This window comes from Mus pahari, chromosome 8 (genome assembly GCF_900095145.1).
Source record: "Mus pahari chromosome 8, PAHARI_EIJ_v1.1, whole genome shotgun sequence".
Classification (NCBI taxonomy): Eukaryota; Metazoa; Chordata; class Mammalia; order Rodentia; family Muridae; genus Mus; species Mus pahari.
Window position 1 is genome coordinate 26,886,493 of NC_034597.1, and position 24,712 is coordinate 26,911,204.

Here is a 24,712-nt window from a genome sequence, read left to right on the forward strand (position 1 = left end):
TAAGTGCTTCAATCTATCTACACAGCATTTTATAGCTCATAAGTTTCTCAAGTAGCTCATTAGCTAGTGTTCTACCACCTAGGAGCTCACAGATACATTCAGTAATTCATTCTCTATTCATTACCCAGCAGCTCGTGTTTTAAACCTTGTCTTAGGGTTTCTATTGCTGCAATGAAACACCATGACCAAAATTAACTTGGAAAGGAAAGGGTTTATTTGGCTTACATTTCCATGCTTCTGGAGGAAGCCAGGATAGAAACTCAAACAGGAAAGGGACCTGGAGGCAGGAGCTGATGCAGAGGCCATGTAGGAGCACTACATACTGGCTTACTTCCCATGGCTTGTTCAACCTAATTTCTTATAGAACCCAGGACCACCAGTCTAGGAATGGTACCATACAGAACAGACTAGGGCCTCTCCCATCAATCGATAATTAAGAATATACCCTAAAGGCTTGGCTATAGCCCAGTGTTATGGAGGCATGTTTTAAATGGAAGTTCCTTTCTCTTAGATAACTTTAGCTTGTGTCAAATAGACATAAAACGGTCCAGCATGTCTCTGTACCACCTAATAACTCATAGGCCATTTGCATAGTTCAGGAATTCACTCTGCGACATTACAGCTACATCTATCTCTGCAGCATCTGGGTCCTCTCAGACACTTCTAGTGCCTTTACCCCAACTAGTATCCTGTAGTCCCTGTCTTTCTTGTTCTTTCCAGTCTACTGCAGGTGGCCCAGGAGCATCTCTGTCACTGAACTAGAACCCAAATTTTGTGCTTACCTGGTATAGTCTAACCTTAAAATCTATTGCACGCTCTCTGAGAACTAGAGATGCCAAATGACTTCCATATACTTCTGTTACATTTTAAATAGATTAATTGTCTCCTAAGAAAGGGTGACTGCCCAGTGTTACACAGACAATAGTGAAACAGTCAGTAAGCCAGTGTTGCTAGTTCCTACAGGCTGGCCCTAACATTTCAATCCCCTAATGTGTTTGCCCTTTACATATGCACATGATTTTCTTTCCTTCCTACTTCCATACTACCATAGCAATCTATATGCCCAGCTTCCATTTTGAAATTTTATCCATCCTTTTCACAGCAAAGATGATTTAGATGTGTTATTTTATTTTTGACTCCCAAACTATTAAAATTATCAATTGGAAAATTCTGAGATAACAGAATTGAGCTTGCAAGTGGTTCAAATTTATGTAATAAGAACTATGTCACATGAAGTCAGACTCTAGTTTTGCTGGTGGAAATATTTTTTCTTGAGTTCAATCAACTCCACCAAGTAACATTCACCATAGCCCAATGTCTATACAGGGCCATGCTCTTCTGGACTGCCAAATGATTAAGGCTTTCCATAAATCATACCTAATATTTAATAACATTGTCAAACAGAATATAGTGTTAATAGTTTAAATGTCAATCTTTACAGCTCATTGAGCACTTTGAATAAATAGATGAGAAGCTTGTCTCAAACCTTGTGGCTGGAGACAGTCATTTCTTTCAGAGAGGTAGCTTTGGAGGCTACTGTCTTCAAATAAAATATTTTTCCCTCTTCGTGTGTATCACTGAGGTCACAAACTGAGAAAACTAATGCAAGGAGAATATAACTCATGCATCTTATTTATTCTTGCACCTACCTGATGCTTGTCTGGGTACCACCTATCAGCCACCGCCCTCTTCTTTTTTGCTCTATGGCAAGGGCTGCTCTCACTGTGTGTCGGCCATCAATTCTGTGGGGGATAGAAGAGGTAATCCCTGGAAGGACTGCCGTCTTTCACTGGATAATTAGAAGCTATAGAAGTCCGTAGCACCAACATTTGGCAGGAGCTAGGTGATGGAGGTGGTCATGTTTGTGGCAGCATCTTGGTTCTGTGGCATAATGGGCGTTCCTACTGAGAAGAGAGAAAAGTTGCCACAAGAGGCCCCTTCCTTGTGTGCTAGGAATACTTGATTCAAAGACCAGGATAGTTTGGCATAGATAATAGGAAAGGTAGTCTGACCCCCTCAGAAAATGGATGGCAAGATTCAGGCAGCTCTCAGCAGTGGAAAGCAGTTACACAGTAGCTGCATGGTTTAGGACCTAAATTATGTCTTTTATTTGTGTCCAAGTTAGCATGGAGTGGGAGTCTCTGAACGCCTCCTTCCTAAGCCACTCACAATGGATGATCAGTTTTCCATTTCTATATCTTTTGTATTGGCTTTAAAGCACTTTCTCCATTTTGCAGGTTGAATAGTATCGTCTCTTTACTCATTCATTTATTCATTTATTCCCTTATTCATTCATTAAAGAAGTGCGGTTTGAATTGATTTTGCCTAGGAGTTCTACATGTGAGTATAAATTGCGTGTAATTTAATCTGTGGCTTTGAGCAATCAAATTCACCTTGGTGAATCATTGGTGAGACTTTAGGAATGTCTGCCCAGCTGGAAATTATTCTTAAAACGGAATACTTTGTAAAAAGTCAAAAATGAAAAGAAGTAGTTGCAGTACTGTTAGCCACAGTATCCCGGGTCAGTCTTATAGAACCTTTGTTGGGCAATATTAGATAAACATGCCTATTTATATTCTGAATCCATTTATATGAATCACAAGAAAGGTAAATGTTATCCTGCTATGTATTCTGTGTGTAAAGCATGACCAGAGAACATTGGAAGGTAATGGAAATGTGTATTTTGCAATTTACCAATATGTAAAATTGAAAGAAACCCTGAGGATTGTAGCCCAAGGTATTCAGTAGATGTCAGCACCTTGTCTTAGCATCTGCCATATGCTAGGAAGAGAAAGTTACAGACAAACAACCCCCAGACATTCATACGAAACAACTGGCATACATAGAATAAGATACATACCATTTATTCATCTCATGAACGTGGGCAAAAATATCCATTTCATTACCTTCAAACATTCTCTAGCCATATTTTACACTCAGAATACACAGACAGATTACATTCTCCTTTCTTGCGGTTCACATGTATATGAATTGGGAATATAAATATCCATGTTCATTCTATGTCACTCAACAATGTTTCTGTAAGACCGACCTGTGACATTGTGGCTCTCAGTATTAAGCTTTCCTTCCTTTTTTTTTTTTTTTTTTTTTTTTTTTTTTTTTTTTTGGCTTTCTGAAAAGTATTACACTTTAAAAATAATTCTCAGCTTGTTTATGTACTCTGACCAGATCTAGCACATTGCTGCCCTTAACAATTTAGGGCTATTATGGATAGAACAATGTGAATATTTACCCAAGTCTTATGTGGAGTTGGGTTTTCCTTTTTCTTGATTAGATACAAAGTGGTGGATCTGCAGAGCCATGGGAATAGGTATGCATCTACTGTCATACAGAAGCTGTTCCACACACCTACCAGCACCATACAAGTTGCTTAAGTTCAGGTTCCTAGACATCCCAACCAACATTAGCATTGACAGCTTTGAAATTATAGCCAATTTTAACTCTTTCACAAACTAATAGTCAATTCACTGCATGTAAAGAACTACCTCATTAATTATTTTAAACTGGTAAGTACTGATGTTAAGTAGTTTTTCATGTGCTCATTGGCTAGTCATACATCTTATTCAGAAGGGGAAGATCAAATCTTTTGTTAAATTTTATTGGGCTTTCCATCTTTTCATTGCTGATTTATATGAGTTTTGAATGTATTCTGGATATATGTCCTCAATTAACAGTAAGTGCTACAAATATAATTCTCAGAGGGGGACTGGCTCATTCGTTTTCTTAATGGTGTTTTGAGAAGAGGAAAATTTTAATTTTGATAAAGCACTATATGTCTTTTTTTTTTTTTTGCTTTCCTATGGTTAATACTTGTGTCTTGACTAAAAACTATAGACTAATCTAACATTCAGAATTTCTCTTAGAAGCTGTAATACCTAGTATTATGTTTCATCTAAGTATATGTTTTTATTTGAAATGAGGTAATTATCCACATTTACTTATTGTCTATAATATGTTCACTTAAATGGGCATCATTAGCTAAAATTATATTGCTAGCCCAATACATAAATGAGAGACTTGATTGATAATCAGAGGCAATACACACGTTGGTCTGTTTCTTGATTCTCTATGTCCCTTTGTTGATCAGTTTGTTCTAACACCAGTACAAAAATGAACACTATAGTTTTACAGGAATTCTATGAGTTGGGAACACAAACTTCTCATTATTTTTAATCTTTCAATTCCTCATATAAAATCGTTTCTGGGGCTTTGAAGTCTTCATTTTCATTTAGACGATAGAATTGTCTTGTCAATTTCATCAAGCACTTTGCTTAGATTTTGATGGACATGGCACGTAGAGAGCAAGTGGATGAAGATTACCTTCTTATGATACTGAGGCTTGAGTATGATCTGCTCCAAAAAACAAAATCAACCAAATTTTACTTCATTACTTTTCTCTGTTGTTTCTATTTTGATTTAATCTTTTCTAAAAATCTTTTCTTTGGTTTACTTTGGTTATGATTTCCATTATAGATCATTGATTTTTATACCTGCTTTCTTTCTCAATATAAGCATTAAATCTGTTCATTTCCCTCAGAGCGCCATTTTAACTACATCTTTAAAAATTTTATATACTGCTTTTTAATCCTCTTTGAGTTCAAAATATGAAGTATCAGTAGGTAACAATGCCGTACTGAGCATTTAAAAAGAGCTAGAAGAAAGGATCTAGAAAATTCTGTCATGAATATTTGAGGTGATACACACATTCAACTTGATTAAACATTATGTAGTATGTGCAGGCATGATATGCCATTTCATGTCCATGCTGTTTTTATGTATCAGTTAAAGTTTAAAAATGAAAATAAAATATTAATCATTTTTTTCTAAAGAAAATGTGATTTCACACGACATTTTATGTCCAAGTGTCCCTATTGAATTCTGGTAGGCAGAAATCACTGGTTGTAGTTTAGTTTCGAAAAGGCCTTGGGGTACCGAGCATGGATTTTGTTACTTAGTGAGTAGAGTTGGAGAATTCCTATGATAGTTTTCTTACACACACACATTTTACAGTTCACATGACTCTGTGCTTTCCTGTTTTGTAGAGAAAAGTATGAGAGTGCATGAGAAGACTGTCAAGCAGGAAATTAAACATACGGAAAGATAATGGGACTCAGAGAGGCAGAAAAGGAAGCTGAACTTGGTGTGAACAATGCCTATTTGTATTCCTGCTTAGTGTACAGTTTCCTTGTAGGAGAATGGAGGTGATGGCATTTTCTCTGTTGTTGTCTGAATCTCTTTTTATGATCTCTGGCCTCACCCTGCTGTGTTCTAGAGGCCTTGGCAACTAAAGGTTCCTGAGCCTTCTTTTCTCACCTTAGACCTTAGAGGTGGTGTGCCTCACCCACATGCACAGAGCCATCCCCAGTCTGTGGCACTGGTAAAACAAGTGGTTTTGATAAGCAAATTATTCAGCCTGTATGCTTATATTGCACACAATATGAACTAACCAGTACACCCAGAGCTCGTGTCTCTAGCTGCATATGTAGCAGAAGATGACCTAGTCGGCCATCATTGGGAAGAGAGGCCCCTTGGTCTTGCAAACTTTGTATGCCCCAGTACAGGGGAACACCAGGGCCAAGAAGTGGGAGTGGGTGGGTAGGGGAGCAGAGGGGGGAGGGTATGGGGGACTTTGGGGGATAGCATTTGAAATGTAAATAAAGTAAATGCCTAATAAAAAATTGAAAAAAAAAAAGGAACAAAACACACACACACACACACACACACACACACCCACACAAATTATTTTCAGACCATGAGGGCTGGCAGCTTACTCATTAAAAAAAAAAAAAAAAAAAAAAAAACATTAAGAGAATGCTAGGGCCAGGGAGATGATTCAGTAGATAAAAATCATGTGACATGCAAGCCTCATGAGCCAAGGTAGATCTTTGCAGAATGGGAGAAGGAGAGACAGCTTTTGAAAGTTGTCTTCTGCACATCTACCCGATACATGTGTGCCTACATTCACACATATATAACACAAACAAATAATAAAATACGTTTTGAAAAGTTGACTTAAGCCAGAAAATAAAGTAAGCTGAATAAGCCTAATTAAACCTCCCCCCTTTTTTATAGTAATCTAAATATGAATTAAGGAATTATTTTATTTATGTTTAATCTTTTGTAAGTTTGTACCAAATGTTTATATATTTATCATATTCTAAAATGTGTCTTATTTTTACTGTTGCAAAGTTCAGTCATTTAGTGCCTAACTTACAACTTGGTAATGAGATAGAAGACAATTTACCTAAACCTACCCTTGGTTGTCATTTGGATAAATTCTACTGTTTTATACATGTAAATGTTATTATAATGAACATTTTCATGCCTAATCTTTTTTTCCAGTTACTACATTTTTTCTGTAGGTTGAATTTCCAAAGGAAAAATCATAGTATAGAAAAGAGTATGAATGTTTAAAATCTCTTAACAAAATAATGCTAAGTGTCACTAAAAGCAGAGGTTGAGCAAATCAGATACAATCTTATTTAAGGGGATTTTTAAAAATTCAAAACTGGGTAAGGCCCCTCACATCTGTCATATCAGGACCCTGAAGGTTGAAGCAACAAAATTTGTGAGTCCCAGGCCAGTCTGGGCCCTATACGGAGACCCTGGCTCAAAAAACAAACAAACAAAGAATCTCTCTCTCTCTCTCTCTCTCTCTCTCTCTCTCTCTCTCTCTCTCTCTCTCTCTCTGTATGTGTGCGCACGTGCGTGCCACAGAGCTCATGTAAAGGTCAGAGGACAACTTGCAGGAGTCTATGGTATCCTTCAACCATGTTTTCCTAGGGAATGAAACTCAGACCATCAGCTGTGACAGCAAGTCCTTTTATCCCCTGAGTCATCTCACTGGCTAAGAGTCATTTTAAGAAACTGGAATTTTTGTCTGTGTGTATATTCATATGTATGCATGCATTCCTGTGATTTTCCTTATTTTATTCATTATTCTTGAAAGTACATTGTTGCTAGTAACATTTTTCTCTTACATACTTTTATCTCCTAGGACTAAGTTAGGCACTGCCATCATAAACTGTGATGCATAAATTGGGGAGAGTAGAAGTAATTTAGTGGGATTGTGGTTAGAGGTCTACAATTGCACAATAATGAAAGTTGATACATGGGCTACACATACAGGCCTGGCTTAGGCCTTCTATTGCTGTTACAAAACATCATAACCAAAAGCGACTTGGGGACAAAAGGCTTTATTTCCTCTTACTCCTCCAGGTAGTGGTCCATCACTGAGGGAAGTCAGAGCAGGAGCTCTAGCAGAGCAGGAACTTGGAGGCAGGAACTGGTGCAGAGGCCATGGAAGAGAGCTGCTCACTGGCTTTCTCCTCATAGCTTCCTCAGCCTCTTTTCTCAGCCAAGGAGTGGCACTGCCTACACTGGACTGGGCCCTCCCACCCAATCCCCCATCAGGAAAATGCTCCACAGCTTTGCCTACAAGACACATTTTTTTTTTTTTAATTAAAAGATTAAGATGCCTACTTCCTAGATCGCTCTTAGTTTCACATTAAACATCAAAAACTAGCTAGCCCAAAGCCCCCTTTCCCAGATGCGCATCACTGTAGCTCTGCTTGAAGGATTTGGTATTTTGTTCATATATTCCCTAGTTAATTCATTTACTAGTGCTGGGGTTAATTAATATGTAAAAGTGGACACGATGCATTCAGTCTAACACTGAGAATCAATATAAGGTCAAAGAGAAGGTATAGGTTTAGTGTGGGACTGTATATTAATATTTCCTTCCTATTTATCCCGAGGCTTAGTCCTTTCCATGTTTGGACTAATACTCTGACTATGAAGATGTAGAGACCACAAGAAGTGGTATGAGTATCATAGGATTTCCTGGCCAGCTGAGCCACCAGGGTGTAAACTTGGCTCGTCTTTAGACCCAAATCCTCATCCCGAGACCCTTCACAAAGGGAGATGACACTGTAGTCAGAACAATGCCTTGGCTTTTGCCTGCCATTCATGTGAATTCTAGTTACAGGAGTCCAGATCAAATCATAACCCTGATCGTCTCCTGTGCCATGGTACACAGTTGGTTTGTTTTTGTCTTTTGTTTTTTTGTATTAGGGGGGTATTTTTGTTGTTTTTTTTTCTGTCTGTCAGGCTGTCTGCTGGCTGTCTCTCTAGCATTAGTGGCAGCCTCCTCCTCCCCCACTCTCCTGCACTGTGCACCCCAGAGCATAGCCTCACAGAATATTACCCACTCGTCAATGCCCTGTCTGGCCTATTCCTCCAGACTTAGCTTCTCTACAGTGAGGCTCCTTTTTATATTGTCTGTCCCCAGGAATGACCTAAGGAAATAGCAGAGGAACTTTTGAAATTACTTATGCCTTTATAAAGCAAACAATAAATGTTCAGTGACTAAGAAGTGGAAATGCATAGGCACAGTGATGAACATTTCTGTCTTAAGCATGAATGAGCAGGATGGCTGGCGGTTCACATATAAGCATAGCATGGAAGGCTGAGATGATCAGGAACGGCCAGAGTCCTCTGCCCTGGACCTATTGGAGCATGCTCTGTGTCTTTGGGATGCTTTAACACACAACTGGCTCATTTGGCCCCTGTATGACCCCTTACTGCTTAATTCTGTTTGATGGTGATTGGTTTGGGATAATACAGTCCAAAGATCAAGGAGAGGCCCCTCCGAGCCTCCCTTATTAAATTACTTTGCTTTGGGTTTTGAGCATTGCCAAGCAAATCTCGTTATGAATTCTTCAATTACTTTCTTTTGCAATTTTTATAATTTGGTAGGGTAAGCTCAAACCAATATCCATGCCATCATGCTAACTTTGATTATTTTCAAACTCCTCATTAGAGAAAGTAGGAGGATGTTGACTCCTCTTAAATCTGATTTTATTTTACAGATTTCCTCTGCCCTGTAATTTGCTTTGTACCCAAGCCTGATATCTTCACCTTAATGCTGGCTGTAAATGTGGGCAGAGTCCATTCTATTTGTTCCACTGAATATTATTGCTTTGGGTTTTATGACTGAAGGGTTTTTTTTTTTTTGCATTTTGAAAAGAATCATTTTGTTATTTGATTACATAAAAAATCAAGAACCAGTTGCTGATGAAAACAATTTTGATTTATTGCATCAGCTAGCTTGTCGGCCATTTTTGATAAGCTTATTTTTATTTCCATTTTCTTGCCTTGATGTTGTTTGTCCAGGAGCACAAAGAGAGAAAAGGGAGAATAATAATACTTCCAAAGAAATGGGTGTGAGTGGTGCTGGGCTGATATACCTAATCTTCACAGAGGGATGGGGGTGCATTTGCTATGGTCACATATTGTAAATATAAAATGCCAACCTCAGTAGAAGTTCATTGATTAATAGAATTATCAAGCTCCTTCTGTCATTCTATATTTTATTAATATCACCATGAACACTAATATGTCTCTGTAGAAACAGTGGTTCTATCTACAAAATGGATAGATTTTATAGAGTTGATGATTCTTTACTCTTAAGCATCATGGAGGTATTATGATTTGCTGTGGGATCTATATTTTAAAATTGTAGTGTGTGTGTGTGTGTGAGAGAGAGAGAGAGAGAGAGAGAGAGAGAGAGAGAGAGAGAATGAGGCAGAGAGGGAGAGAGGGAGAAAGAGAGTGGATCAATACAAAGGATAATGAGAGGGTAAGTACCTCAAATACTCGAATAAGCAGTAGCAATGGGGTAGGAGTTCTGAGAAACTTCCCTGTTGAATATCAGAGAAAGAAACAGAGATGGATGTATCTGTTTAACAGAAACCTTTACCAGTGTAAATGCGTACCTCTCACAGCTGAAGATTCCTCACAAGGCAAAGAACTTAGCCTTACGAAATGATGCCCACGTGCCAGACCTCAGTCACATAGGAAAGTAATGAAAAGAACACTCTAGTGTTCAGATACTACATCCCCAGGTTGCATGCAGAGCCTCTATCAGGATGGTTCAGGGTTTACACATATCCCTTAGCCAGATAGTCATCTATGTGGTAAACGTCAGCATTCCCTTCCTTGGCAAAGCTCTGACCCTTCCAGATAGAGCTGGACCTTGTTCAGCTGTTCAGAATGAGAGTCTGTTTGGATCTTTTATAGTTAGGTTTGACCTACTTTGCAGCTCCTTAGTGTGTTTAAAGGGTATAGTGCAAGCTATGTCAATCAAGGCTGACATTTTAGCAAAGGCCATAAAGAAATTCTTAGCTGCAAGTGGGCTGGAGGATAAGGCTCTTGAATGTAAACCCTAGGCATGGTCACCCTGTCCATTAAGGACACTTTGTAGAATCCATTGCAAGCGCATGGGGTTTTATTGCCTCTCTCTCCTTACAGCACTTCAGAGTCCACAGCTCCTGGAGAAACAGTAAGGGGAGGTTTCTTCTGATGGCCAAATTTCTCTGGCCTTAGGGTTTAGTTTTCAGATCTCATCAGAAATGAACCTCAATGAAGTCAAATGCTCAGTTACAGTAACAGGATGCAATGGAGAAAAAGTGATAATTGAATCAATAACAACTAGATTTGGTATTCACATCTATCTTTTGCCAGTTATAAGAACATGGGCAGGTTAATTAACTCTTGGACAACATAATGAATAACTTGTCTTCCTAGGATGATTATGGAGATTATAGGTAGTGTGGAGGGCATGAGGGAACTTGTTGAAAATATCAATCCTTGGGCTCTGATCCAGTTCTGATGCGTCGGAGATTGGGAGGAGATAGGGTGGAGGGCAATCTGTGTTTTTCCATGCTCTCCAGGTAGGTCTCATGTCCTTGTGGATTTGAGTGTATCTCTTTGAAATGGTAGTATGTTATGATTGCTGCATTAGTACTTGATTTATAAGTCTTTGAGACTGATTCTTAGAAGTTCAGCATGCCCATTGATGCTGTCTGTGTAGATTGAATTCTGGAATGCTGGAAAAATTTTAAGCCTAAGGCAGGGTGATGGATACTTCTAGAGGGGATATGGGATATGGCCAGCCCACTCTATCAAGATCCAAAACTTCTCAAGGTTATCTGACACCAACTGTATGCTAGACACTATGCTACTCAAATGGAAATCATGATATACATGATAAATTTATTCACATTTTCCCTGTGTCTGGTTCTCTCTGTATGTGTGTGTTATATATCATGCATGAAGTATATTTATAGTTCCATCACAATATATTATGACGTATTTGCTTGTGGGTGTACCATCTCTGTTTTCTGTGCTTATATATTCTTAAGAGTGTTTCAGTTCTACAGAATACTACTGTTTATTTTGCATTCCTTTTTATTCTCAGAAAATTGTGTACATGAATACAATTCATTTTTAAATTTGTTTCTTTTACTTTTGAGAATATAATGTAATTATATCCCCTTTCCTTTTCCTCACTCCAAGCTGCCTCATAGATCCCTCCTTGCTCTCTTTCAAATTCATGGCCTTGTTTTTCATTGTTATTACTTTCATATTTTATATACATATAATCCTAAAAAATAACCTATTCAGTTTGTATGTTACTCCTATGTTTGTTTTCACATCTCAGCATTGGTATTGGATAACCACCCTGGGGAAGCTGGTTTCAGCCCCTTTGAATTTATAAAGATTTGCTTTATGTCGCAGTATGTGGTCCATTCTAGAAAAGCCCCCATTTGCTCTTTAGTAGAGTATATATACTTTGATGTGTGGGTGAAAACTGTTTATAGCTATCTGTTAGGTCTATTTGATATGTAATGTCAATTAATCTTCTCTTATTTCTGGCCAGATGTACTTGTCAGAGAGAGTAGGAGCCTGAAATCACCTCCTACTAAGGGGCTGATGGCAATTTATGCTTTAAATGCTTTATTAGTTTTTGGTTTTGGTTTTGGTATTTTATTTTATTTTGTATGAAGTTGGGGACCCATGTATGTTTGACCCATGTATGTTCAGGATAGATAGTAAGTGTTGTGTTTTATAAAAATAAAGGGCGGAGGGAAGAAGGAATATGTGTGGTAGATGTGTAGTCAGGTGTGGGGGAAGGGAGTGCCTCTGTGGGCCCATGCTGAGGCAATCCTTCCACTAGAGGGACCAGCCATAAGAAGGTGTAGCATATAATAGACTTTATTCAGGGTGTGGGGAGGAGAGTTAAAGGAGTAGAGACAGAGAAAGGCAGAAAGAGAGTGCAAGTAGAAGAGCAGAAGCCATCCATGAGCACATGGAGAAAGAGAGGGCAGGGGAATGGAGAGTGGGGGAGCACGAACAAGAGCAAGAAAGCGAGAGAGAGAAGGGGGCAAGCAGCCCCTTTTATAGTGAGTCAGGCACACCTAGTTCCTGTCAGGTAACTGTGGGGCGGAGCCTAGAAAATGTGCCAACAGTAAGGTCTTCTTGGTTAACTGCTCCCTTTATTAGAATGAAATCTCTCTATCTCATTTGATTATTTTTAGGTTGAAGTCTATTTTTTATCTGACGGATAAAATATTTTTATCAGATAGTAGCACAGTGGCACCTGTTTGCTTCCTGGTCCCAACTGGTTGTGATATTGAGTTGTTAAATCTTTCATTCATGTCTATGCTTTCCCTCTAAGGCAGTGCCTGTCTTTCAAAATGAAGTGTGTTTCTTGTAGACAACAGCTAGGTAGATGCTGTTTCTTGGTCCATTCAGTCAGACCACTTGTGCCTTTTAATTGGAGAATTGAGGGCATTGATATTTAAAGTTATTATTAAAACGTGTATATTAATTGTATCATTGTGTTATCGATTTTTGGTACTATTGTGTTCTCAGTGGTACTTTGTGTTTTAATGCTTCTGACTTCATATTTCTTTCTCTAGTCTCTCAGCTCCATTTCTTCAGAAGAAATATTGTTTTTTATTTTCTTTAGGTTTGGTTTGTTGCATATAAATGTGTTTTTAGACTTTTTATATTGTCAAAAATTTTTTCTTCCTCAGTTATACTTTTTCTGGTATAACAGTCCAGGCTAAATAGTATGGTCTTTTAGGGCTTGCAGTGCATAGCTTCAGGCTTATGGCTTCAATTTTCTATTGAGAAATCAGCTGTTATTCTGAGGGGTTTCCTTCAAACGTGATGTGTTTTATTTTCCTGTAGCTTTCAATACAATTTTTTGTTCTGTATACTTAATACTTACACTATAATGTCATGATCATTATCTTTCCTTGTCTTCTTTATTTGATGTTCTGTGTGCTTCTTGTGTCTATATGGGTGCGTTTTTTCCTTATTTTGGTGAAGTTTTCTTCTGTGATCTTGTTAAAGATCTAACCTATGCCAATGACTTGCAATTCTTCTTCCTTGTCTGTGCCTATAATTCAAAGAGGTTTTTTTTGCCATGGTGTCCCACATTGCTTATATATTCCTTTCCTGGGTTTTAATTTTTTATTTTCCTTGGTTATTTTTGTCTGGATCCTCCACTTTATCACCGAGTCTTGATATTCTGTCTTCTGCTTGATTAATTCTAGCTATAAGCCTCTCTTTTGAGTTTTCTATTTGGACTAGTGGATTTTTTTTTTTTAAATTCCATCTTCACTTAAGCTTGAGTCTTCTTCAACAGTTCTATATCTTTATTGAAGTCTGTTCTCAAGGCCTGGATTACCCTCTTCACTTCCACCAACATTAAGTTGTGTTTCCTTGGGCATCACTCAAGTGATAATTCTCCTTAAGTTCTTTTTCCTTAATTTCATTGGGCAGTGTGTTGGTTGGTTGGTTTGCTGTGTATTCTCTAATTCCTTGAATCATTTGATCAAGTTCATGGATTTTTTTTTTAAATTCTGTATCTAATAGTTCATTGAGGTAGTTCTCATCGTCAAACATGTCTACAGGGCTAGTAGGTTTTGGAGAGAAGGTACTGGTTTGCTAGTTCATGTTTTTCAAGGTCTTTTTTTTTTCTCCTGATGAGATATACACCTGTGAACTTCTTTAGTTAATTCTAAGTCTCACATGGACAAAACAGTCTGTGGCAGAAGAGAAAGTTTAAGGGAGAGCTGGGTTTAGAGATTGGGAATAACTTGAGAAGAAGGAAGTCAGGTAACATGGGTAACTGGGATGATACATAGGATATGCCTCCTGGCCCAATCCTGGGGTGTGGTGTAGATCTAGCTGGTTACATGTGGTATGGGAATGTCCTGTGGGTTGGGGCATAAACAGAGTGGGTCCTGGTGGAAGTGCAGAGATTTGTTGCAGTTATAGCTGCTGCAGACTAGGACGCTGGATGTGGAACCTAAGCTAGATATGATGGTTTAGAGACAGTACATGGAGAGGTGGCTCAGGCAGACTCACTGGACTATACCCACTGACTTGAAGGTTGTGGAGGTTAGATGTAGTATGGGGAGGGCCTGCATGTGGTAGCAGGTAATATGGGTCTTGGAGGATGTCTAGAGGTTGATTGTGACATAGGCACAGTAGCCAAACAAAGCCAGGACACTGTATTAACCTGTAACCTGGTTACAGGTTGTATGTAACCTGGTTAGTTTGTGTTTACTGGAAAGGGTATGTATGAGTAGGGTCAAAGAGACTCAAAATAGACTCTTGGAATAAGAGGTAGGAGATATGGCTGGGTGGAGAGATTGATGCAATATATCTTGGTCAAAATCATTTCTGGCTCTCTGCTATAACTCTTCTCAGGACCTAGCTCCATTATATTCTTCTCCCAGATTCTTCATGTGTTATTTATTTATTTATTTATTTATTTATATTTTTAATTTTTTAACTGGGCAGTGTCTTATTTTCCTTTACAACTTAATAACTACTTCTTGATGACTGCACATGGAGTAAGGCTGCTCAGTAGTTCAGAAAGATCCCAGCGATGGTGTTTTCCTGACAGTGGGTAGTCTTCAGTATTGAGTGGAATGACTTGTATGAGTGATGTCACTATCAAACCATCAAGACAGCATTTATGCATCCAACATTTTCAGGATCGTTGATAAATTGGGCATACGTTCCCCAAATAACCTTGCGTCCTTGTGTCACAAGGCCCAAATCGCTCACATTCACTTCAATAACTATACCTTTGGTGATCACACCCAGTGTTGTATATAATGGGGATGATGGATTCTTTTTCACACCAAGAATAGGCAGGCAAAATGTAGCTTTCAGCTCAGGATGTGAGACATGGGTTGTTTTTTTGTTTTTGTTTTTGTTTTTTTTGAAACGTAGACCCATTGGCCTAATGAACCTTTCATATTTAGGTGGTTTTCTTGTAAAGCCATCACCAGCAAAGTAAACTTTAATAACCATTCTCTTCCATGCCTTCTTTTTTCTTTTTCCTATTCGAATATCTGTCAATACTTCTGTTTCTCCTTGGGCATGAACTCTGGGTAGAGGGACCTCCCATCTTCCCGCCTTTTCTTTCGTTTCTGCTTATTCATAGATCTGTGCTGATTCCAGCCTTGCTCAGTGAAGCTTCTTATTTCAGTGGGTAGGTGTACTGGCTAATTTTGTGTCAACTTGACACAGCTGGAGTTATCACACAGAAAGGAGCTTCAGTTGGGGAAATGCCTCCATGAGATCCAGCTGAGGGGCATTTTCAATTAGTGATCAAGGGGGAAGCACCCCTTGTGGGTGGGACCATCTCTGGGCTGGTAGTCCTGGGTTCTATAAGAGAGCAGGCTGAGCAAGCCAGGCAAGGCAAGCCAGTAAAGAACATCCCTTCATGGCTTCTGCATCAGCTCCTGCTTTCTGACCTGCTTGAGTTCCAGTCCTGCATCCTTTGGTGATCAACAGCAGTATGGAAATGTGAGCCGAATAAACCCTATCCTCACCAACTTGCTTCTTGGTCATGATGTTTGTGCAGGAATAGAAACCCTGACTAAGACAGTAGGGGTTAATGAAAACTCATTACTGTTCAAAATGCTGAGAAAAAAATGACTGGGAATATTTAGTCATAGATGGGACTTATATATTCATCCCTCCACCAATAGCTATCATGTTGGAAAGTACTTTTGCTCTCGACTGCCTCTCTATCCACCAGGTAGGTAGGAACTGCTCCCTGTGGAGTCATCTCATCATCCTTTGTCCTGGTGTTTCTCTTTTCATGCATCTTAATAGTCTTTTTCATTTGTATTTTCTCGGCATGGAGCTGTTTATGGTAGAGCTTAGCCTTCAGGCCAATCATTTTTTTGTTTTGTTTTGTCTTCTTTGAACATTCATGGGCCTCCCAAACTTCTTTCTTTCTCTTTTTCTCATGGTAGTCCAAACAGTATCCATATCGTTTGCAGCAACAATAGGAACTAACCAGTACCCCCTGAGCTCGAGTCTCTAGCTGCATATGTAGCAGAAGAGGGCCTATTCGGCCATCATTGGCAAGAGAGGCACCTTGATCTTGCAAACTATATATGCCCCAGTACAGGGGAAAGCCAGGGCCAAGAAGTGGGAGTNGGTGGGTAGGGGAGCAGGGGCTGGGGGAAGGTATAGGGAACTTTCGGGATAGCATTTGAAATGTAAATAAAGAAAATATTTAATAAAAAATAATAGACTCGAGTAAAAAAAAAGTGCAATTCAATATGTTCATTTTGTGTCATGATGTCAGCTGCGGAGCGGCCATCTGCGACCTCCTGGGTTTCAAAAAGCTCTTAATTTCTTGATGTCGCTGGTCCATGAGCCTCTTATTTATTTATTTATTTATTTATTTATTTATTTATTTATTTATTTATCTACTTATGTGAACCACCAATTGTATTGCCTGTGTATACACTGGCAAGGAGAATCTTCCAGTAGCCATACTCCAAATGAAAAGTGAGTCCTCCCCGCATCTATCAACTGCCAAGAGTTTCTCAGGCAGATATGGGGATTTGGGAGGTCCTCTTCAGTCCCTGCTGGAAATGTTGACTAGATTGAACTTGTGTAGGTCTTGTACAAGTATTCACAGATAGTGTTGGTTCATTTGTGCCAGAGCCATGTCATGTTTAAAGGAGAGCATTTCATTGCACTGTTTCCCATTCTCTGGCTTGTTTTATTCTTTCCCTCTCCTCCTCAGAGATATTTCCTGAGCTTTTGATGGAGGGATGAATATAGAAGTCCCATCTATGGCTAAGCATTCCCAGTCATTGTTTTTCTCAGCACTTTAAACAGTAATGAGTCTTCATTAACCCCTACCCACTGAAATGAGAAGCTTCAGTAAGCAAGGCTGGAATCAGCACAGATCTATGAATATAAAAACACATATTTAGAAGCCAATTTGACAACATGATCATGTAGAAAAATAACATCAATGATATCTCCTAGCACTCTTGACTTTTCTAGCCTTTGGCCTTTGACCATATTTATGAATTCCTTTTTGAGGAGAAGAGACTTGCTGTTTATGTATTGGTGGATATATCTTGTCCAACAGGTCAAAACTGTAGCAAGCAGGGTTCAGTGCTTGATAAGATCATTGATATCCTTTCTGACCCAGCAGTCTATATAGCCCTTTTAACACTTTGAAAATTAGCCGGTAGTGTTAGTTCAAGATGGCTATCTCTGTGTTCTGTAGCCAGAGTGTGTGCTGCCTTCAGCCATAGATAGAGTCTTCTTGTCTAGTTAATATGGACAACAAAAAGCAATGGCAGTAGCTTGTACTATTTTGAATGCCTCCAGGGCCTCTCTAACCAATAACTGAGAAGAAGAGAACCCATTCCTGGCACAGATTTTCATTTAATTACCCATTTTTTACTGGGAGAAGTGGTATTCAAGAGTTTTGCTCATTTATATTTTATATTGTTTTTATAATCTAGTTTGTATCTAGGCAAATCCATCTAATCTTATTTTTAGATCACTCAATTTTTCCCCATGGAATAGCTCAGATTAGATTGTTATTTATCATGGTCTTTGGCCATCTTAAAATGTTGACAAATCATTGGAAAGCAGTGTATCTTCTTGCTTTGCTGAGAAACTTGTTTATGGCCCTCCCCCAGTTTGACGACAGTAGACAGTTTTAGATGTTAGGGCAGGGGCCATTGAGTCTTCTGAGTTAGCGGGTCTTCTTTTTGCCTTTGTACAAAACCTGCATATTCTCTTGAAAATGTGGTGAGCCTTTCCTTGGTTTCTTGGATCTCAAGAGAAGCAAAAGTGGATACAGCCTAGGATCAAATCGGGGAAAAAGGCATCCCTAATAACGCTTTCCTCAGAGTCTGACAGTAGACGCAAAGAGAACATCAGACACTGCCGGTTGACTGAATGAATTCCAAGTGGCTCTCTCAGACTTCTAGGGTTAATTTTTTGAGAAGGATGAGAGGAAAGAAGTCTATTCTCAGTGCAAATCTAGGGAGAAATTTGATCTCCAACAACAGTGGATTCTCTGACATTCAGGAACAGTTTTTTTCTAAGTCTTGAATTTCTTGATGGAAAATGGCCAGTCTGTATCATAGGATTTTATAATAACTTTGACTAAGAGAATGAATGGGAAAGAACTAGGCAAAGAGCCTTCCTGGAATAAGATGCCTGGTGTGTTTTTCCTTTACAGTTTCTTTCAGTATCATCGGTCCCTCTGATCTTTCTTTCTCTACTTAGTGCCCCAAATACAAGGTTGCAATATTCTTCTTTTTTCTAAATCTTCTTTAAGAAAGATAAAAATTGATTTATTGATTGATATGGTTGCATCTCATAACTTCTCCATCAGTGCTGACACTGCTGGCCTGCAGAAGACACTTAGAGAACCATGGCCTGTAACATGGATTTGGAGGATGCTGAAGAAGACTTTAAAGGCCTTCTGGGCTTCTTCCTTTTCATAAATTGATAATGAGTCAGTAATTGGGTTGAGACTGTAAGCCAGTCTAACAGTCTTTCTCATTTACCAGGCTGATGATGGAAGACAATTTCCAGTGTTATTTATCCCAAGACAATTGTGTTTTAATCAAGACCCAAACTTAATGCTATGATATTGGTGATGATTATGATTATCAGGGTCATGTGTTAGCGTTTGTTCCAGATCCTTTAATGCATCCGGCACTTTCCATGTTGACTTTACTTGCAACAGTTATGTGAGGGGACAGTGACATCCTTGCCCTCCATGTGAGACCACTAACCCTAAGAGCTCAGATGACTGGCTGGGAATATCAAAGCACAGCATTACCTGGTGTGTCCAAATCTTATCACCAACACCTATGCTGCATTTTTTTTAGGGGAAGTTGAAGACCCTAGAAAGAAAATTAAAGTCTCCAAAAGAGATCATATAGTAGAAAAGGTATCATGTTCTTTACTGAGATGCACAGTCACCTGCTCCTCTATCATTTGTGCTCCTTACTGTCATTGATGCTACTCAGAACACATAGATACAAACACTGAAAGGACAGTCACTGGCAGAAATACTACCCTCTGACCGGGCAGGAGCTCCTTTTCCTGGATGGTTCACTCATTCCATCCCTTCGACTAGGGAATGGACAAGCTCATCTTGACCACCAAGACCAAATTTCAATGTAGCCTTCTGCTTGTACTCATAGCCATACATGGAGGGCATGCTGTACACTGCTGCCCCTTTGGTTAAGACCTCTTTGTCTAGCTCCATCCTGTCCGCTCTGGTATGAAGACAGGACAAGTTGACTTGGCACTCTCTGGATATGTTGAGACAACAGTTTTATGGCAGGTGTGTGGATCCCAGCATGGATCTCCCTCCCTCCCACTGAACCTGTTCTGGTTTTTCCCTTCTGCTAGACCTGGGTCCAAGTTAGGTAAAGGTCTTTGTCTTGTACTCATTAAAAAACCTGCTCTCCTTTGCTTCCTTAATTGGGCTTGTGAACAGCCTCCCATTAGTGTATGTTCTCATGTCATTTAAGACGAATTCTTTCTTATTCTGAAAAATCAGAAAGAAAGGCTCCTTACTTCCAGAAGAGAGAATGTCCCTGAACCTCTTGTGATTCTCAAGGTACTTGGCTGCCTGAGTTCTCTCTGCTATCTCCAAAGGAGTTGCTCCTTTTCTTCTTTCTCTCACACACATTCATATTTACACATACAAACATATGCACAGTTACAGTTCCATGCATCATTTGCAGACCCACACTATTCTTGCTTGTACTTATACAACTTCACCTGGTCATGTGACTCGCACTTTCACACACAGTCACACATATACTCATGAACATTCATATACACATATATTTCCACAGCATAACAGCATATATATCACCCATTTCTCCACATTTATGTACCTTCACACATTAAATAATTCTCACAATGCACTCACATAGACATACATGTTGACATTTACTTTACATGTACACATACATACATTCCCATATACATGCAAACTTTTTATACACTGTCATAATTACTCCTACACTAAAATGAATACATACACAGTTCTCAGAAATTTGATTACATACATTATCACACATTGCACACATGTTCTACACAGAGAGAGAGTGGGAAAGAGAGAGAGAGAGAGAGAGAGAGAGAGAGAGAGAGAGAGAGAGAGAAGGAATGAGAACACATGTTGCTGACTTGGTGGAGCTGGTAGATGAGTGGCAGGTCTCTTAAGAGCAATCAGCACTTGAAAATGTGGGTTCACTTCAGAGCTGTATGTAGTATGGGTGGGCTTTGTCTGGCACTGTGCACTTTTCACTGCATAGAGCTCAAGATGTAAGACTGAATTTTGAAAAATTACCCTCTTAGACACCTGCAATCACAAAAGAAAGGCTTGCTGCACTGCACAAACATGGACAACTAAAGAAAAAAATCTTAAGTGTTCTCCTATCATAGCTCTACCTGGAGATGGCCATTGTTAGTATTTGGTACTGGATTTGACTCTTCATAAATATGGTCTTTGGCCATAATCGCTGAAAAGAGATATCATCCGTTGTAACAAGCTGTTTTTCACTAAATATTCTAATCTTAGTTGTAGCTCAGTTATCAAAGCCCTAAGCATATCATATATATTGAAGTATTTAATTTTCATCAGAGCTCTGTCCATTTTATATCCAGTAGAAGCAAGGCCCAGAGGTGTTAATCAACTTATCATCACTCACACAGCTGGCAAGCAAGGCACCTGGGATCCAATCCTTAGACTTAGACTCTGAAGCTCAGCCTAATGCATGGCCTGGGGATCTCTCTCTCTCTCTCTCTCTCTCTCTCTCTCTCTCTCTCTCTCTCTCTCTCTCTCTCTCTCTCTTCTTTTTACCCTGGACAGTTCTCTCATTATTCAGTGCTTTTTAAAAGTACTATATTACCAGAAAGATACTTTATTTAATGTGCATTTGGTTCCCAGTTCCTTGAAGGTTTAACAGTATTGTTCTGATTTTTTTTTTGTACAAACATCTTTTCAGCAAATAAGTAATTGTATAGAATACATCTCCAAGGGGTGAACTGCTGCATATGCAGATTTGAAAAGCATGTAATTCTCTTCACCGAATTGCCATTCCAGAAATATCATGCCAGCCCACACTCCTACCAGCAAGCTGTAAAATTGTCCTTTTCTTGGCAGATGGTCTCTGGGTTTTCCTGGTGCCTCTTGCGACTTGGCACAGTAAGTAATGCAGGTATAGCAGCAGCCAGTGTTCAGGCTGTGCCTGGCAATGCATCACCATTTTGTGACTATGGCCATAAGAGCTAACTCTTTAGATATGCAAAAGCCAGGCTCTGCTAGAGAAAGGATGCAGGAAAGGGCAGGGAGCATGTTCCATGAATGGCAAATACAAATGAAGATGCATCAAGTGTCCAAAGAATCCTTAGGGATGGTGCCCACCTGTGTCCTTCTTTCTCCTAGAACACCAAAAGGTTCTATCAAGCATCTTTGTCTGCAGTGCATGCATAGTCATTCACATGTGGGCTGTAACCAGCATGCTCCCTCAGGAAATGGTTCGAAGGCATAGACCTATGGAGTCTTTTCCACAGTCCTCATTTCATGGGTTTAAGCAGGGCAGAGAAAGCAAAGGCGTCATTGTAGAAAGTTGAAACCAGGTTAGCCTGTCTTCATGTTTCATTTGTCAGGGATAAGACTCTTCTAGAGCCCTGGTCACTTCATCTATAAAAGGAGTCCAAGGCTCTAATCTTGAGGATAATTCTGTGGCTGAAAGATATTGGACTTGTAAGTACTGGCATCTAGCAGCTTGCTCCCGGCACTACAGATGCCCAGCTTCCCTCAACTCTTCATTCCAGTTGCATTTGTAACTGATGCTTCCAGCACCATCATTTTTGCTTGTTTGGAATAGCATTGTGGTTGCATTCTCCCTTCTCTAAGCAGTTAGGATGGAACAGAGGAACATAATGAGATCCTTATCTCCAAGGCTGATGGCTCTGGAAGTTTGCTTCCTGGGTGAGCTTTAGCAAGGATGGAAGCAATGAAGTAATGGACTGCAATGCAATCTCAGTTTATTACCGTGTGGTACAGGGGCGAGAAAGCCAGTTACCATGCTGCAGCTCACCGGTGGCTGTGTCTATATGCGTGGCCTTCCTCAACAATAGTCTCTGGTCATGATATGAGAAACAGTAGGAGAGAGATGTTAAATAAAGACTTAGCCAGGCAACCCTTTGTCTCTGTTCCCAGTGACAGCCTCCAGGCTTTCAGGCAGTTTGGGAAGGGAGTGGACCTCAGGGAAGGAGCAGGATTCTGTCTTCTATCTTCTACTGCTTAGCATTCTGATAACCTGAGTCCCACAGGCCCTTGTCTTTATTGGTCTTATTGATTGCCAAAGATACTCTGCTTCCTTTCCCTAACATCTTCATGCATATGTTCTTCAAGCCTGTTCACACAAGCCTGTGCCTGTGTGTTTTGTCCTATTTAATTAATCAATCATTTTTGTATATAGGAGAAGAAAAATACAGCAGGCAAAATATTTAGTTTAAGATGGCATTAAAATATTCCCAAGACTTTCAGGGTTGTGCGTACAGCTTTTCTTCAGTCTTTGAACCTTGTGTGTATTGCACTGATGTCATACTCATGAACCATCATTTACTAAATTATTTCCCTGACATTGGATAGTTAAAATATTCACATATCTATTAGTATCAACTTTGAATAATTCTCATGTTTCATAGATATACTTGGGTCACTTCTGGGGTTAAGTTCCAATTTGCCAAGATAAGAGATATAAGAACTTGAAATGTCTATTATATGATGCTATCATACTTTCCAAAGAACAGTATCATTTTCTGGTGCTAGTGACTATGAAAGACAGTTCCATTTTACAATAGTTTCACTGAAATTGGTCATTATTAATTAAAAATTATACTGTAGAGGCAATCACATTATATTTCCAGGAAATCTTAACTTTGCCATCTCTCTATTTTACAATCTATAAATCTCCTCTACAGCATTTAGAGGAAGTTTGGACTGGAGTCCCAGGATCCCAGCCCCTCCAGGATCACAAGAAACTGAGGAGCTGGTTACATATGCCCATCTAAGCTTCATGTATAAGCAAAGGCTGGAAGAACATCAGAATGTATTGAGAACCTTGTTTGCAGCCCAGCCTTTCAACAGCTGAATGATACATGGAAATCAATGATTAGAAATTGAGAGTAGATTTAATATTATAAATAAAGAAAACAGCCAAATAAAGAAAATTCAACCAAATAAAAGAGTGAAATACGTTTTTGGATTGGTTTTGTTTTACTAGCACAACAGAAGTGGTAGTATTACTGTGATCTCTTAGGCATTTTGAAATAATGTCAACACTCTACTTCAAAGCAGCTCACAGCCTTTTGTGCCTGTTCTCAGATACTGCCTCCTGCAGCTCATCACAGCCTTTGCTAGGGCAGGGAAAGGACCACACCGAGGGATATTGGCAGAAGGAAGTAAAAAACAGGAAGTAGGAAAAATAGTGAATTCAAAGATCCATAGGGACATTTAGGAGCTCTGGGACACGGCAGGCAGGTAGCTGTGTTCATCTTCTATGTGAGTGTTGTACAGTTGAGAACAGACTAAAGCCCTACATCCATGCATTCTTCTAGGAGTCTTAAAAACATCCCTTATTGAAAGAAATTACTGCTCATAAGGAATTGGTGTTGTATCCTAGTGTGAGAGATTTCTGAAATGGAGTTTCAGGAATGGAAGATGGAGGGACATGGTCGACACACTGTCTCAAAGGAACCAGAGATGTGACAGGACCCCGAGGCGGAATGAAAAGCTGGCTCCGAGAGCTGAGAGGGAAGAAAGGCTGGCTTGATGCGTTCATCACTTTTCCCACTGCTGTGATCATAGCATCTGACATAAGCAGCTTGCGGAAGGAAGGGACATTATTCTAGCCCTCAGTTTCAGGGAGTTCCATTCTATAGCAGAGTGGAATGACAATGTTTAAACTCATTGATGGAGTCATATTCTGGTTGTCATTCACATCACAGTGGGCCAGAAAGTGACGAGCAGGCCAGGAGCCAGGGCCTGCGTGTAACCTTCAAAGGCTTTCTGCAGTAACCTGTGGCCCCATAAAAGGCTCCATCTTGCAAAGGTTCCAAAGTATCCCAAAATGGTACCACCAGCTAAGAAATAGATGTTTAAAGCATGTGCCTAGTGGGGACATTTTACATTCAAACAAAAACACTTAAAGGAAAAGTGGTTATGAAAGGAGCTAGAGAAGAGTCTTGGTTCCTTTGGGGTTCAGGAACTTGAAATACTTAGTGTCCCCAATATGATTAAACCTAGCTTGTCTACAAAATAGCATCAAATAAGAAGGTAGATACATAATTGTGAGAATGCATGCAGAAAATTGGTTCTCACAGGCAGTGGTGGCACATACCTTTAATCCCAGCACTTAGGGGCAGAGGCAGAGGCAGAGGCAGAGGCAGAGGCAGAGGCAGAGGCAGAGGCAGAGGCAGAGGCAGAGGCAGAGGCAGAGGCAGAGGCAGA

At 39.6% G+C, this 24,712-nt stretch overlaps 1 protein-coding gene and 1 pseudogene across 1 annotated transcript in view; one reads left to right on the top strand and one right to left on the bottom strand.

Annotated features, from left to right (window-relative positions):
* Nucleotides 1-24,712, top strand: part of Grid1 (glutamate ionotropic receptor delta type subunit 1) — a 738,391-nt gene that overhangs the window by 690,267 nt on the left and 23,412 nt on the right. The window lies entirely within an intron of this gene.
* LOC110325308 lies at nucleotides 14,839-16,484 on the bottom strand (annotated as a pseudogene).